Below are 19,173 nucleotides of genomic sequence, written 5' to 3'. Positions count from 1 at the left end.
TTTATCAACAAACTCCCATATGATTATCCTCATATACCTCTAATTCTTTATGCAGATGACATCGTTATCTACAAGCCAAACAAATCACATTCTCTTATACAAGCTCAGCCCCAAGATGGCCTTCAAACCCCCAAACTGTAGCTAATTGGCCAGAAATTTATACTAATGATGAGTCACTCAAAAACAAATGCAATGCTATTTGGAACCAACCAAAAATCCATAGTAACCAGTGTCCTTAACTCATTCACTCCAATGGAGCTCAGGTAGTTTGCACTGTAACTTCCAATCTGTGGAGCCTAGACATTTTGTCAGAAACAAATTATGTCCTCACATTTCAAACAAATGTTCATATCTTTGGAACCATAGGGGTTATTAAAGAAGGATAAATGGCAAATCCTTCATCACAAATTATTTTTAGAGTGGGAATATTCGTTAGGTTCTAGGTATTAAACTGAATGATATGAGCCACAGTAAACACAGTAACTATTATGTTTATATTATTTTGCAAACAACTTACAATATCTCAGCAACACTCAAGTTACACACATACTTTCAGCAGCATTTTATTTATCTCACTGGGAGCTTTCATTTGAGGCAAAGGAGTTATGTCTGTGTTACATGGTTGTTAAAATATTTAGAAAAATGTGAAAATTATATCTATATGTATTAATATCATAAACCAGTTAATATCTCTTTACCTGCACTAGACAGAGGTCAGATATTAATGCAGTTGAGTTTGCCATTGTGTAAGCTTTAAGATGAAATATTTTAAAACCTTGTACATAGCATGACTTTGAAATTATTGATGGAAATGTGAGCAAGCAATATTTGACCCCTAGAAGTGTCAGTAGGAATTAACTGCAGATGCACCTAGATGCGCCACTCAGATGTGATGAGTTAATGTTAAAGATGTTGAAAATACCAGCCTAGAAACTACCACATCTTTCAAACACCTTGACATTTGGATAATTCAGTCTCTTAACTTTTAACTGCACATTCAAAACACATGCAAAGAGATCAGCACATTAGTGTTGTAGGCAACAAGTTATCACCTGTTCTGCCCAAACCACCTAAAGCTGCAATAAGCAAAGTAATACACTTATCTCAACTCAGCTACGGACTATCATTTATAGCTGCAGTCTCAAAGAAAAATGCCTCTACCTTACAAACCATTTCCAAAAGGTTTTTTGGCTTGTTACTAACTGGTGTATAATGAATACCACTGCCTAGATCTCACCAAAACTAAATGGCTCTTAGTACATTTGAGAGTCAGACTCCTACTGGGATTACTAAATCATGAAGCCCTTTTTCCTGAGATATCATCCCCTCTCACTCATAAATTTTTCACCAAAACCCCCACATACAATCTCAGGGGTGTCTCTCAATCTCAGCCCACCCTACTAATTCCAAAAGCTAAACTTCATTACACTTACCATGCATTCTCCATCCTAGCACCTAAACTATTAGACTCCATTTCTCTATCAGTTAGAGATGTCCAAAAGTTCTCCGACTTCAGACAATAGCTTAAGGACTACCTCTTCACCCAAACAAACTGCAGCCACACTCACTCAGGCCATGTTAACTGAACCCTTCATGTCTTTCACACACCCCTTTATCCCTGTTTCATCCTTCCTTATATTACCTTGTTATCCCCTTACTTACTGCCCCTCATTCATCCTACTTCCCTCTTCTCTTTGCATCTCTCATATTTCTCCTTTCTACTCCTCTTCCCTCTGCATGCCTGTGCTACATTTTCTCTGTCTTCACCCCTTGGTATCCTTTACTAAAACTGTTCTCACTTGTCTCATCCAGTGTTTTCATACCTCTCTATTTAATGATATGCTGCTATACCTGTAGCACAAGCCATCTCGATCGTTATGGCAACATCTTATCCATAAAGTTCAGCCAAGTATAATTCCATTTTTCTATCCATTTTTTGACATTGCAAACTACTTCTTGAACTAAATGTTGCCACATACTCTTGCATCAGTAAATATGTATAGATATTTGTTTTTAACATATTCTTATAGCTGTAAATATGTTTTGTTCATTTCTTATCCGATCTTATTCGCCAGGGCTGTGCCTGCAAATGGTCAGCTGAGATCAGTGTGCTACTCCGATAAACACATATAAATAAATAAATAAAAATGAAGACAAATGGTGCTATGATGTCATTTATATAGATAACTTAGTATTTTACAGGATCATGCACAAAACACTGATGAATAAATTAGAACAACTACGTATTGGTGTAATCTAGATAAGATGGATAATTGCATGGCTTACAAATAGGATATAACAAGTATCATACAGCAACTGGACAGGTGAAATTCTAGGTTATAGCCAGGGTGTCCCACTGGGCTCTCTCCTAGACATATAATTTTTAGGTACTATTTTTTCTGCTCTGTACTTTTCGTATGAAGAGTTCTATAGTCTGTATGGACATGACTTGAAACTGAACAAACTGATTCCCTTGTTAAAGATAGGGCGTGTTTGCAAAAGAACATGCCTAAATTAACCATTTGGGCACAAGAAAACAATATGCTGGAAAATACATCAAAAACTTAGCATATGAGATTTGGGAAACATAAATTGGTGGGTGAATAGTTAATAAAGTACACGATTATTAAAAGGGTAGATTCATTAAGGACCTTAGTATATGGGTAGATCCAGCTTTGAGTTTTTCTAATCATATCAACCAATTGTTTAATAATAGCTATAACACTCTAGGCTGTAAAACAAGATGAACAAAGTCTAGGAAATCAGAAACGATGAAATCATTGTTTGTAAGTTACATTGCACCCGAATAACAGTAAGAAACCTTATAAGAAAACAAGCATGAGTAAACTGGAAAGAGTACAATGGAAATATACGAAGTGCATCCATGGATGAAACATTTAAGTTATTATTAAAGATTAGCATATTTGAATGTGTGCAGTGTCTCACATAGATATTTGACAGGAGACAACTACCTCTGGGAATGTTTGGGGTTATCAAAGAGTAGTAAGGAATCATCACACAATCTAGTTAGAATGAGAGATGTACTAAACATCATCTGTGAGCGTATCTGAAGCATGGAAAAGATTACCAAATTACATTAAGCAAGCACTAGTTTAGATATTTTTAAAAACAACTTGGATACTTATTGTGGGACAAAACTGGTCAGGAAGGCTGCCAAGAGACCTAGAGCAACACTGAAGGAGCTGCAGAAATTTCTGGCAAGTACTGTTTGTGTACTACATGTGACAACAATCTCCTGTATTTGCCATATGTCTGGACTATGGGCTAGGGTTGCAAGATGGAAACCTTTACTTACACAGAAAAACATCCAGGTTAGGCTAAAATTTGCAAAACAATACGTCAAGTCTCCCAAAAGCATGTGGGAAAATATGTTATGGTCTGATGAGACCAAAGTTGAACTTTTTGGCCACAATTCCAAAAGGTGTGTTTGGCACAAAAACAACACTTCACATCACCAAAAGAACACCATCCCCATGGTAAGGCATGGTGGTGGCTGTATCATGCTTTGGGGTTGCTTTTCTTCAGCTGGAACTGGGGCTTTAGTCAAGGTGGAGGGAATTATGAACACTTCCAGATATCAGTCACTTTTGGCCCAAAACCTTCACGCGTCTGCTAGAAAGCTGAAGATGAAGAGGAATTTCACTTTTCAACACAACAATGACCCCAAGCATACATCCAAATCAACAAAAGCATGGCTTTAGCAGAAGAAAAATAAAGTTTTGGAATGGCCCAGCCAGAGCCCAGACCTAAATCCAATAGAAAATCTGTGGGGTGACCTGAAGAGGGTTGTGCACAAGAGATGCCCTCACAATCTGACAGATTTGGAGCCCTTTTGCAAGGAAGAGTGGGCAAATATTGCCAAGCCAAGATGTGCCATGCTGATAGGCTTCTACCCAAGAAGACTGAATGTTATAATTAAATCAAAAGGTGCTTCAACAAAGTATTAGTTTAAGGGTGTGCACACACAACAAAGTATTAGTTTAAGGGTGTGCACACTTATGCAACCAGCATATTGTGCGTTTTTTATTTTTTATATTTTTTCCCATAACAGATTTGTTTTTCAATTGAATTGTACAGGTTATAGGTCGCATTAAATGTGGGAAAAGTTTTGAAATGATTTATTGTGGTTTCATTTTTTTATATCACAAAAACTTGGCATTTTAACAAGGGTGTATAAACTTTTTATATCCACTGTATATATGTATGTATGTATGAATCTATTTATGCATCCTGCCATTCCCCACTATCAAGAAGTCTTCAAATTACTAAACTGCCCTGATTCACTATTGCTCCTTGCTGCATATTTACGGGAGAATTCCTGTCATTTTTTAAGAATGGCACATGCCGGTACATAGCCTGTTGGTATTGTCTTATCAGGAAAGAACTTCTCAGTCAAGTTCAAACCTAATAAGTGCCAATCTTATTTTGTATGATCAAATAGCAGAATACTTTACATCAAGTTTTGCTAACCAAGCATCCTTTATAGACCTGATGCTTGAGTGATACATACTGCACTCTCACCTCCGCTCTATCTGTGCTAACATTTGCTGACAATCCTTAAGAAAATTACAAGTGATGTGTTAGCTAAAATTTCCCAGGGGTTTTCTTTAGTGCTAACTCTAGTGGGGATTCTAGAAAATGTAGAAATGAACTGCATGGCAAGACCTGAAGGTGAAGTTCAGAGTGTGGTGTGTAGATATCCAGTTGAAGACTTTTTCTCTCTCTCTTAATCTTTCTTTCTTTCTTTTTTCTTTCATGCTTTTTTTTTTTTTTCTTTTGCATGATGTGCAAGACAATGTGGGCTTTTGGTCTTATCATACAAAGCTCTCTGACATGTACATGAATAATTGCACTGTGGTGGAAGGATCTGCAGTGAATTGGAATAACTGAATGTGAGGTCATGATATATTCTCCGTAAGTAGTAGATAAGACTCATCAGGTGAGGGGAGGATAGTTACCTTGAATGGAGCATTTTATGTTTATTGGCTTTTGTTTGTGACTGATTGAAAGGGGGATGAGAAAAAGAAATGAATTATGGCAGAAGACACAGTTTTTGAAGTGTTACAACAGGCCTGTGATGGTGACATTCCGGGACTAAGGTTTTTCCACTTATTCTTCATCCTCGGCATCTTCTACACCCATGAGCCTTGGGTGACAACCAAAGGAATAAGATTATAGATACAAGTAACAGAGATCAACCTTCTCCACAGCCTCACTGTATTTGTTGTATACAACATGGTAAAAAGCTCAATGATCTGATTGAGCTTCAGAGTACAACTATTTCTCTTTCTTCTACTGAACTAGGAGCCAACTGATTGAATTTTGACATATAAGAATACCCTGCTGGTGGCTTTAAGTGGGGCTGTTTAAGGTGTGACCCACTATGTAGAGACTCTTGGCAGACTAAGGGCATGTTACTGTACCTCACTTTCCCTTCTTTACTCCAAGATATATTACTTAGTTTAAATTCACTTAAACTGGATTGGTTGAGAGATTATTTTTTTCTGAGTAATTGTATTCTGACTGCAAGTTATACTGATGATCATTATTTCAAAGCATATGTGTTTTACTTTCTCCAAATTTATGCCATCTAAGAGAAAGAGCAAGTAATGTTTTTAATTTTCTTTCATTCTTTTTCAGATTGTTGTTTTTTCTCTGAGTTGCAACAAACTCAAAGTGACAATAATAAAGTAATAAGGCTGAGGAGTCTCCATATGAGGTAGTTATAGAGGCTTGTGAACCTAAAAAATGCTTATTGGAATTTGTGTTTACCTGCTTATATTATTGCAGCAATCCAATCTGTGCTCAGGGAATCAGGTTTGTGTGGTTATGTATGAACTGCATAGTTTTGAAGAAGGGGGAGCTCAGGAAACATAGCAGAACCTTTTATCTCTCGGCTAAAGAAGGAACTCGGTACAGGGGAGAATTCTAGACATACTCTGTCACTGGAAAGGACAACATTTTGTCTGATTTATTTTGTCTTCCATCACTGGCACCATCATCGGGAAAAGCTGACTGACAATAAGGTGTGAAGTTATTTAATGATTAGTTTCTAAAGACATCTCAGTTTGCACTTAAGTATTAGCTGGATGAGTAATAAAAGTAATTTCAAACAATGTTGTACCTAATACTACTTAAATACAGTGGTTATGAATTTCTGATGTACTCAGCTTTGATAATCATTAAACATTAGTTAATAACAGTATTATGGAAAAAGTGACTCAGATAATAAGAAATATACAGTTTATTGTCAGTATTGGGTAAGACTTTACTTGGAATGTGGATTCCTATTTGTGTATTCAACAAGAATCAACTTACTGATATTGAAGGAGTTCAAAGTTGTTGATAAAGAAAGATTAGAGGTACAACTACATACGCTATACTTTGTAGCTAGCATGTATGTATGTATGTATGTATTTATTTATTTATTTATTTATTTATTTATTGAATTCTTCCTCCTGCCTTGTTATATAGCTTCCCTATTAAATAAGCAAACGTTCAAAATTGCAATTGCCACTATATCGACAGCTTAATGTCGAAAAGGCCAAATCCCGAACAAATGGAACAGAGATTTTTCCTAGGGAAAAAAATTGCTGGTCCGCAAAAAAAAAAAAAACACAAACACAAAATAAAGTGGAGGGATTCGCCTCCCACACCCACCCTACTTAAATATTCCAACTCTGAGATCACACCACAGTGGGGGAAACATCAAACTCCCGAAAACAGACCAGTGATTTTTTCCCCTAGGAAAAAAAAAAATCACTGTTCCATTTGTTTGGGATTTGATCTTTTTGACAATTAGCTGTCGATAAAGCGGCATTCGCAATATTGAACGTTTGCTTAAATAATAGGGAACCATTATATAGGCACCTGAATATTTCCACTTAGGTCTCCAAAAAACTTTTGGAATTTGTGCTATACTTTCCTGTCCAGCTTGACAGTGGCCTTATCTTTTACCTGGTCCTACAAAATAATGATCAAAGTTTAAAAATACACAAGTCTTTTTTCTCCATATTCATAAGTATGTGAAAGAGATTCACATTTTCAGTTTTCTCTCTAGAATAACAAATACATTGATAATGTGATCTATTTTAGCAGATTTGGCTACTGCAGAGGACTTATAGTCCAAAGACCAAAAAAATCTGTTACAAATTAAAACTATGCTGCATTAATGCCTGCACTGATATAAGAATTATACATAAAATATGCAAAGCTTGTGCCATGATGAGAAGCAATTGATGTATTATGTCTATATTAGATGGTATCATTTACAGTCTGACTTAAATTTAGAACTGTGTTACAGATTATTCCTGTAAAAAACATTATAGGGATCCTTCTATTCAACTCCATATAAAAGACTTGAAATGTAGAAATCATCTTGGCATTGTGCAGCATTGTCAATGTAATAGCATGCTGTTTTCTATTCATTAAGTGCCTCTACATAATGTTTAAAGCTGCCAAACAATAGGAATTGGCAGAATATGCTAATTAAAGCATAACAATCCAAAGTACATTCAAATTAGTTAATCAAATATGGTAGAGCCATTCAGGAAGCTATAATGCAATCATGTGTACTTGGTGTAGGCTTTTGTCGTGTGAACCACAACCTTTTTGACTATAGGCACAGTTACACTTAGAAAAAATACATGTTAGGGGTTGCTGCTACTATTACTATGTTATATGTACAACAGGCTTTACATCAGGGTGCTACTGCTGCTGCTAGACCTCAGGCAAGAAGAAGGGTGTTTAGACCCCATTTAACGTACCATGACTGCATGAAAAAGAAATTGCTGAGAGATATGGGGTGGACAGGGAAACACTGGAGGAAATATGTAACCTCTGCCACCCCCACCTCAGGCCAAAGGGAAATCATGAAGAACTCATTCCAGTGAGAGCAGAGGTATGTTTAGTGTTAGGTATACTAGCTACTGATACTTTACGGAGACCCACAAGGGTTTATTAGGAGTGGCACAAGCATCTGACTCTAGAATATTTCATCAGTTTTTAAATGCAATGCAACTACATGCAAGGGAGTATATCTGTTTCCCAAGAAAACCACAAGAGACAGCAAGAAACATGCAGGAATGTTTGTGTAATACCACACTTCCCTGAAGTTTTGGGGGCCATAGATTGCAAAATCATAGAAATAAAAGCCCAACCCAGTGAACAGGGAAGGAGGTACATCAACAGAAAAGGTTACTACTCTATAAACTGCCAGGTTGTCTGTAATGCCCAAGAAATTATCTACAATGTCTGTGGTTGTAATCTAGGTAGTTTCCATGACTCACACATATGGCACACTTGTGAGCTGTACACTGGGTTTGCAAGGGGTGACATTCCTCACAGACAACTAGTAGTGGATTAGATTATGCACTGAAGCACTGGCTCATTACATCCATGAGAAATCCACATAACCCAACCGAGCAAGAATACAATGAGGCCCATGCTAAGACTAGGGATATCACAGAACATGTGCTTGGTTTGCTTAAATCAAGACTATCATGTCTAGACACATCAGGAGGTACATGGCAGTATGATCCAAGCAGCTGTGCTGAAATACTTACCGGCACTGCCATGTTTTCTCAGGAAACAGCTTCAACATGGACAGCAAGGGGCAGGACCACAGTTTCAAGGACCAAAGGCAGGGCCAGCAGCAGCAATTACAGATGAAGAATCTGAGGTAGAACCACCAGATAGTGCTGGCAAATGGTGGTATGTATAGTACGCCATGGCTCTGGCTAACGGGCAAAGGACAGCACACACAATCACTACCTAGCTCAATGGCTAAGATCCCATGCACATACACATAGGAAAACTGATGCCTGTCAAAGACAATGACCTTTACTTAACCATGTAAAGGCTGTGTTCTGATAGCAACAAACAGGGATGTCCCCCAAGCACATAACTGTTACCTGCAATAATGACAAAGGTAGGTGTGGAACCTGTTAAAAAATGTTATGTAACTATATAACTGATTAATCTTCTAAGGAAATGTGTGTATGTCTCTAAGTAATGCCTTTTTCTTGATGTGTAGCGTTATATCAGTAATATCACCTCTGTAAGATGTTTGCAAGATAACAGGTACATGTTAGAACCAATAACTTGCATCATGCGTTTCAATTGACCACTGTCCATAAAACATGGAACAGTTCAATTATACCCTCATTTGCATGATTATACCTAGAAGCAAGTGAAATTCCTAATGCTTCCAATGCTGTAATGACAATACTAACTGAAAATACAATGCTGTTTAACAATATTGCAGTAAATCATTCACAAATTAGTAGGAACAAGAAATTAACAATTTTAGCTATGCAATGCATATTGATAAATCTAGTCTTGTGACTAAGCAAGCATCAGCTATCCACTGTGTGCATCAGACGTATATGCAGCCAATAGTCACAAAGACATGTGCAAAGGGCAGGGAACAGCCGTCATCATTTTCACAGGGTGTTTGTGTGTGTGTGTGTGTGGGGGGGGGGGTTAAGGGCAAAACTGACACCAAAACAGTGAGTGTATGCAAAGTAAGAAACACATGTATCACTCAAAGTATACAGCATTTGGTGCCAGTAGCAACAGATGTATAGCAGTTGACAGCACTGCATAAATAGTTTTTATATGTGTAAAGTAGTATGGGTGAATGATTTTGTTCTATGTGTGTGTATCCGATTGGACACAATAAAGCACTGTGCTAGCATTATGTTATTGCATTTTGGACAGGTGTGAGCTGTGCATGGAAGATGACATAGATCAGCATCATCACAACTCACCATGAGAACCACTTCTGCCATGAGTTGCACTGGTGCATTCATGGCCCTGGCTAGATGTCGCTGTGATACATAAACATGAGTGATGTCTTCTGGGTGAGCTCTCATCATGACTCCATCCAGATCCACAACCCATAGCCTCCCACATCTTGGTGTGGACACCACAATCACTGACAGAACAGTGGCTCTAGTAGCACAGTGGGAGCAGGATCTTGCATGGCTATGTCTGCTAACACCTGAAGATGAAGTGCCTCTCCAGCCAAGTGGGTGCATTCCCTCCCACAACAGATGTTCCATCACCAAAACTGTCAGATCAAGTGTGCCATTCATCCTGTTTAAGGAGTTGCATACACAGTTCAGGGAGTCACTCATGTCAGAATGCATGACATTCAGTAATTGCACTCATGTTCAAGGCCCAGGTGGAATTTGCCTGTGCATCCACTGCAGCCCTATGTATTTGCCTGGTGATATCTAATGACACAACAGCTTCAGGAGAATAGTGGACATCAGGCCTCCTCTGAGCAAACCTACCAGTCTTCCTGTGTGGCAACATGCCATCACAATTGTTACTGGGAGAAGTAACTGACTCTGCAACCAGTGTAACCTTACTACCCTGACAATTGTGTTAACCTCAGTTTGTCCTATATCAGAGTTCTGTGTTCCATGTGTATGTGTAGTCATACTGACTGTTGTTCAACATGATTAGGGAATGGAGGAGTCAAAAAGTGTCAGACTGACCCACTGCACTCTCCAGGATATGCCTGTTCATCACCATAGGTTACCAATACTCTGACATCAGGTGGTAGGAGTTCCACAGTGCCATGCTCAGAATCACCTATGAGAATAAGCAATAGACACAACAAACAGAAAACGAGAGAATAAACTTGATCACATAATTTCCTTATAAACTTCATAACATATACTAAAGCTACAAAACACATTATTGTCATATAGACCTGAATCTACCTTATATAAAGTATTAACAATAAACAAAAATGTGTGCTTACTATGTACAGTTTAGCTGGCAGCCTGCAACCCAGAAGAGTATGTATGAGATAGATGGAAAAGAAGAAGTCTGCTAAGAATGACAATGCAAATGAAACAAGAGAAAAAGAACAGTCTCCTTCACAAGTGCAGATTAAAAAGGTTATTATAAAAATGTTAGTGAATATATGACTGCCCTCAAACCCAAAGCAAATCCGCTCTTTCTTTATGACTGCAGTCTGACTCACACAGTTATCAATGGTTATATAACCACACACACGCACACACATATATGGGTCCTATCAGATTATCAAAGTTTTAAAACTTTGAAAGTCATGTGGTTGAGCCATATGACCAAAGTTTTGAAACTCTGAATGTTTTGAATGGAGATTGCAGTACAGCATTGAATGAGAAATGTATCTTTTTCCACAATGTAGTGTGATCTCAGAGTTGGTATATTTAATTAGCAGGTAGTGTGGGGGATACAGGGGGCAAAAATGTTAAAAATAGATTTTTTTTTGTTTTTTACTGTTTTTTAATGTAGAAAGTTCTGAAACTTCGATAATATTGTCTCGGCCATATGAATTTTGAAGTTTTGGAACTTTGATAATCTGACATAGATCCATCTATATATATATATATATATATATATATATATATATATATATATATATATATATATATATATATACATATGGGTCTACTTCAAATGAGTAAAATCTCATTTGAATGAATCCCATATTTCTGAGATGAATTAACCGAAACTGCAAAACAACTAAGTGTTATAATAACAAAAGTCAAAATCTCAAAAACAGTTACTGACCTGCAGTAAGTTGCAGCAGTAGCTGACTTTAGAAGTAAATATGCCCTTTCTACATGGTAGTCCAATCTCAAGGTTGGTATAGTTAAGTTATGGGGGTGTGGGTGGCAGAGTCCCCCCATATGGCGGGGTGCATGGCGGCTTGCCCCCTGCAAAAATGATGTACATACATTTGTGTTCTGTTTATTTAAGGTAGTGTGGAATTGTGGGAAGGGTTAGTCGTAGGATGGTGGTGTACCGGTGTTTTTTTTCTTTGCTTTTGTTACAGTAGATGGGAGTTATTAGGTAAGATCTTTTTCGAGATTTTGACTTTTGTAATTTTAAAGTTTCATTGTTTTGTAGTTTCGGTTAATTGGACTTGGTTATATGGGTTTTGTTCAAATGAGATTTGGCTCATTTGAAGTAGACCCATGTATATAAATAGCAAATAAAACATCTGAGCTATATGCATATAAAGATTTATCTTGTGACACTCTGGGTTTTTTGTCTAAATCAGTACCAGCATCAACGAGACTGATGGAACCCTGCTGGTGAGTTATCTTCATATCTGAGAGTGGACAGGAGCTCATCATTTTCAGTTAGTGGTGGTTCAGTAGCAGAACCAACCCCAGTAGCCACCTGTTCCTGGGAAATTGCAGAGGCCCTGAAGAAGGATGAGATTATCATGTCAGTAGGCTGGTGTCTTATTTGGGAGTATGGTCTTCAATGGTCTCCAAATGCATTAAGATCATTGATCACCTGCCACCATATACAGTCTTAGGCAGATTGTTCACCTCTACCTATCCCCAACAGAAAGGATCCATGGTGATGTAAGGCCTGAATAGCTACCTCATTTTCTGCATCACTATAAAATGGCTTATGGGGTACAGATGTCTTCTTTGGTGCCATATGCCTGTATCAGAAGAAACAGAAAATAGACTCACATAATTACATATATAATGAACATACAGGATGGCTGGTAGCTCAGTTTTGTGTGACTGTATGCAACCAACATGCAAACAAATAATTTCTACATGTTAAGTCTTCAATCATGACTACACATGAGTTACGTCACCCAAGTCCTCTTCTCAATCACCCTATTACCCCTACCCTCCCCAGTCAACCACAACCCTCCTCCATCCAAACTCCTAACAACCCTACCTAATCCCCCACACTCAATTCCACCTACCCCCATTCACCCTGGCCAACAGCCCCTCAACAAAAAAGAAGTATATTTAAAAATCAGATATCAGCACAGATCTTATACTTTTGTCATGGATATAACACATGTGTAAAATTGTAATACACTGCTGCATTAACAACATAAATGCAGCATTACAAAACCTGCACCAAAATGTTACAACTGATATATCCACCACTGTGGAGTTCAGTCAGAGTCAGATATGAATACAAAAACATTTTTTCTTTCTCTGCTAACACAGGTAAAAACACCAGACCTTCCTATATACTTAAAATACAATAATCTACTAAAATTGCAAGAACATGCATACAAAATAAAATAATTAATAATAAAGTGGTCATGTGGCATTTCATAGCATAATTGTAGAAATGCAGATATGGCTATGGCAAAATGAAGGGATGAAAAGTAAATAAAGCATTTCCTCTTAATGACCAACACTAGACCAAAACTGCTCCCAGGACAAAACCACAATCCAATGTAGTACACAATCTCCTTTATTGTAACACAGTAAAAATGGTTGAGCGCTTTCATCTACCCAACGTACATTTCATCAGAACACTTGTACATTCAAGACCTGCCCATTAAATACTTTAAAATACCCTCCTTTTACACCACCTGATCAATTAACTGTTATTAAGTTTTAAAAACATAAAACAACAGTATATAAAATCAATTTGGTCATGACATCACTAATAAATATAAATATAATTAAAACTATCCCATATTTCAAAATACAATCTTGTCTATCTAAGGGTATATTTATGTATATATAAAGTACACAGAACCAAGAACAAAAATCCAAGCCACAAACTTACATGTTGACAGTATATAGTATATATTAATACTGAAAATACATAATATTTCATTGTATTGTATGCATAAATAATAAATAAATAACCTATATATTACTTAAAAAATATATTTATATAAATAAATAAATAAATAAATATCTAAAGAAATGTATGCACATCTGATAGAGGTTTAATTTCTAATAAGGGGTTTGGTAGGAACATATTCATTTATACCAGGGGGACTGGCTGCATTGAGTCTAATTTGCCATTTAATTTCTTTTTCCCCCAGTATAGCTTTAATGTTTCCTCCCCTTGGGTTAGTATTAACCATTTCTAATATAGCAAATTTGAAGGAATCACAGCCTACACTACTAGCTAGATGAGTATAAAGAACATTGTTGATATCTTTCTTTTTATACAATACAGATGGTCATAGATTCTATTACATAATCTTCTGTCAGTTTTTCCAACATAAAAACTAGGACAGGAGGTGCACTTCCCCAAATATACAACATGTTGGGACTGACAATTTCCTTTGCAAAAAAATATTCTGCTTTTTATATTATTGTCTAAACTAATGCTCTCCGTCTATAGTATAAAGGAACATTGATGGCAATGTCCACATTTCCTAGTCCCTTTCATGTCATTCTTCCCAGCATGATTTCTATAGTTAGACCTAATATCAATCATTCTTTTAAAATTCATCCCTGTTTTATAAACATAGGTGGGTCTCTCACTTAATTTCTCACATATTCCTTCATCACTTGTAAGTATATTCCAATTACTGTCTATAATCTTTCTGACTTCCCCTACATGTTGTCCATATTGTAAAATACATGCCCTTTGATATTGTTCCCCTGTTTTATTACATCTATTTACATTGGGTGAGGAAAATCCTTTTCCTAGGACTGGTGGGTATTTGTTGCCCCATTCTCTTATGATATATTCAGTCACGTCCTTAATCATATGTTCAGGGTAACCTCTTTGTCTGAATAGATTACCTATGAATGCCATCTCAGTGATCATATCTTCCCTAATAGATGTCATCCTGGCCGCCCTTATACACTGTCCTTTTATTATACTACATTTCTGTGTATAAGGATGGTTACTAGAAAATTCCATATAGGCATTACAAAAGGTATCTTTTCTAAAGATCTTGGACTGAAAGGTGTTCCCGTCAGTAAATATGTAGGTATCGAGATAATTGATCCCTGTCCTGCTGATGTTGTAAGTGAATTGTAAATATGGGGTACTGTCATTGATATATAATCCATAAATTTAAATAAATTCTCCTCTTCCCCCTTCCAAAGTATAAACAAATCATCCAGATACCTTGCATAACAACATATGTATTCTTTCCAGGGCGAGTCCAGAACAAATTCCTCCTCCCAGTCCAATAATACTAAATTGGCGTATATGGGGGCACATGCCACCCCCATAGCTACGCCTGATATTTGTTTGTAGTACTATCCCTCAAAATATATAAAATTGTTATCGAGTACTATGTTAATAAATTCTGATAACAGATCTATCTTCTCCCAGTCCAATTCACTGTGCTTGTTCAGACTATTGATAAATCTAGTCACCCCTTCAACTTTGGTATACAAGAAAACAAATCTTTTACATCGATAGTGACGAATAATAAATTGGGATCCCATATTTCTTGTTTGAACTTCCCAAGAAACTCCCAAGAATCTCTAATAATGTGTGATATCTTGGAATAAATATGTTTTAACCATTGGTCTATAACTTTACCGAAAGGAAAAGCCTTACTTCGACTTCCAGAGATGATAGGTCTGAAAGGAGGATCCCTGATGTCTTTATGTAATTTGAGGATACCTACTATGGTTGCTAAGGTGGGGTATTCAACTTTCAAAAAATTGTACAAGTCTTGATTAATTCTGTCATCCAATAAAAATTCTTCCAAATACAAATCAATTCTTCTATGGGCAATATTGATTTGGTTAATAGAGAATACCTCATATTGTTCAGAATTATTCAAGATATCGAATATTTTTACTATATAATTATCCATATCATATAACACTATTCCACCCCCCCTTGTCAGCAGTCATGATTCTGATTTTATGAGTATTGAAGGAATCTAACAGTTTGTCAACAACTGTGCTCCACTGACTGGGACCTCCTGATTTTTTTAGAGTATTATGAAGTTCATATATTTTCTTACTCACCATCTTCTCAAAGGTTATTAGGGTATTGTGCATGGGTGGAGTAAAATTACTTCTTTTCTTTAAACTGTCAGCATTGTTATTTTTTTGAATACTATTCTGAAAAAATATACCCAAATTTAGCTTTCTTAAGAATAGCTTAACCTCTACCAGGGTATCCACCAAATCAAAAGGCTTCCTAGGAATACCTTTTGAAAATATTTCAAAATGTTCAGTACTCACTGGATATTGGGTATAATTGTAAATTTTAAAATCTCCTAAACTGTGTAATACCCCATCAGTAACCATAATATCCATTGGTGGACTAATTGGTATTATAGGTTCTTGTAGGAATTCCATTTTCCTCTTTCCCCTTGTCTCCACCAATGCGCTTGCCATCTGCGGTTCCCCCTCCCATTTTGTTCCTCTACTAAAAAATCTTCCCCTTGTTCACCCTCTTGGTAAAAATCATCTCTTGCATGGTTCACGTTTCTATCTATATTTGTCCCATTAGCTCTTATATGCCATTTGTATGCTGTTTGATTTTCATACTGTCTTGTATCCCTTAAAAACGTTTTGCATTTCCTGTCAGTTTCTTACAGCTACTTTCGGCATAATGAAATTGCTTTGCATGTAATTTTTCCCATTGTGGGAACAATAAATCATTGGTGATGGAAACATTTAATTCTTCAACTTCTTTCAATAATAAACTCAGTTTGTTGTCATTACAAGAAATAATAAATTCCATGAACTGCTTACCAAAACTATCAAACATGTTATTGCATATCCTAATATTAACATCATTTAATTCAACTCCAAAGGGCTGTTTGGAAAAACGTAGGCCCATTGGAACAATACCACTGTCAACACATTTACGCAAGTATAAATTATCCATTTGTAAGGCTTTAATCTGGTTAAGCTTCTTTCCAAAATTAAATATCATGTCTTTTAAAGTGATATTTTGTTTGTTGTTATTACTATTATCTTTACAGTTTTCCATCGAGTGAAAGTCATAAGGCATCTTTAAAAACTTGTCTATATTGAAAGCACAATCATTGGACATAGCCTCATTAAAATCTGGCAAATGTCTTCTATTGTTAATATCAGTCTCTTTGGTTGTCCCCTTATTAGAACCCACTAGCGTTGAACCCACAGCCCCTCAACAAAAAAGAAGTATATTTAAAAATCAGATATCAGCACAGATCTTATACTTTTGTCATGGATATAACACAGGTGTAAAATTGTAATACACTGCTGCATTAACAACGTAAATGCAGCATTACAAAACCTGCACCAAAATGTTACAACTGATATATCCACCACTGTGGAGTTCAGTCAGGTATGAATACAAAAACATTTTTTCTTTCTCTGCTAACACAGGTAAAAACACCAGACCTTCCTATATACTTAAAATACAATAATCTACTAAAATTGCGAGAACATGCATACAAAATAAAATAATTAATAATAAAGTGGTCATGTAGCATTTCATAGCATAATTGTAGAAATGCAAATATGGCTATGGCAAAACGAAGGGATGAAAAGTAAAGCATTTCCTCTTAATGGCTTAAAGGTGTCTTTGATTACCCTGATTGTAGGAGCAATCAGCTTTTACATTCTCCCTTCGTTACAATACATCACCTAAGGGTGTATCAGTTATAAGAGACTTAAAAAAGAGTTGTAAGTACATTCACTGATGTAAGGTAATGACGGCCCTAGCATTCAAATGCTGATTTAATTCACAGTTACTGGCCATCAGCAGGAAAAGTTGCTTATATTTAAGGGAGCACTCAAACCGTAATATGGCATGAAAACAGAGATAGAGTTGCTATTATGAAAGGATAGACGATGAAAGGATGCACCAGACAGAAAAAAGGGATACAGCTGCAGTGATTAGAGTCTTTGTTTAATATTGTGTAAGTACATGTCTATGCTGTTTGCAATAGCACAATCATGCAGACATTTACAGTCAACTCTGAAAGAGTAACTTATTTCTGTTGCACTTGAAAAATGACTTGATACAATGTCACATTATCATTACATCTAAACACTTTTTAACCTTGCTAGTAAAATGTCTTTGTGTGTGGTAAGTTTAGAACGTCCAGTGAAATGATTGCTTTTGATACCCTTCTTTGAGGGTTCAAATCCATTACAGCTCCCTATTACAACATAACACTTTTGGTCCAACATGTAAAGTTAATTGTCTACAATGCATTTTATATATATATATTTTCTCTTTTATTATTTATGTGCCACTTAGCATGAAAATACCTTTCATGTCTTAAAGTACAAGTTGAAAAATGTATTTATTCATTTATTACATTTGTTAACTGGGTAATGTCCAACTGGGCTAGGAGCCTGTTTTCAGCGGAAGCCTGGGGTGAAAAGCTCCAAAAAAGGTATCAATACTAACAGTAATAATTATATACAAATACAAATGCAAACAGTGTATATATACACACACACACACACACACACAAACACATATATATATATATATATATATATATATATATATATATATATATATATATATATAATATATATATACAATGCAGAACAAAATAATAATAGTGAAGAAATGAATACTAACTGACACACCAAGTCAGTTGCGATTTACATGTAAAGATTATGAGCATAGTGCATATGAACGCATGTCCTAGAGAGCAGTGGAATGAAGTTGTATTATATAAGCAACTCAGCATGGAAATGAAATGAAGAAGAGGAAATGCTAGAAACAGCAGGATAGGGAAAGATATAGGAGGCAGGAAAGGAGTGATAAAGTAATGGAGCTGGGAAGAATTAGTCAGGTGTATGGCAAGAGCAACGCCAATGAGTAGCTAGGTATTCCTTTCGAAGTTGTTTGAACTCATCATAGTTAGGATTTTTTGTGATGGGTTGAGGAAGAGTGTTCCAACATTTGTCTGTTTTGTAAGAATAGAGGGAGTTGCCATGATAGTTGTGGAAGTGGGTAACCTTTAGCATAAGTTTGTCAAAATATCTGAGGGACCTGAGATTGGTACTAGGTTGGACTACATTGGAAAGAGCAGGGCAGTTGCTGGATTGGTGGACTATTTGTGGGCCATGGTAAGCTGATTGAGCTAAAAGGTTAGGGAGTTCTAGCCAGTTGAGTTGAGACAGAACTGTGCAGTGGTGGCTCCTGTATGGATGATTAGTGGCAAACTTGGCGAGTTTGTTATAGCAGGATTCTAGGTTATTGAGATCAGTCTTTTGCAGGTTTGTGAATATGAGAGAACCATAGAGGGGGAAGGATATCAGGTGTGATTGAGCAGTGGCCAGCTTGGTGCTTTGAGTTTAGCCCGGTAGAGGGTGCCAAGTTTGATATGGACTTTTTTGATTGTCAGAGTAATATGTTTATCAAATTTTAGATTATCATCTATTGTGACAACTAGGAGTTTAGTCTGGTTTGTGGGTTCTATCT

This window comes from Protopterus annectens, chromosome 5.part0, assembly GCF_019279795.1.
Source record: "Protopterus annectens isolate FY-2018-M chromosome 5.part0, PAN1.0, whole genome shotgun sequence".
Taxonomy (NCBI): Eukaryota; Metazoa; Chordata; order Ceratodontiformes; family Protopteridae; genus Protopterus; species Protopterus annectens.
This window is presented reverse-complemented; position numbering follows the sequence as displayed.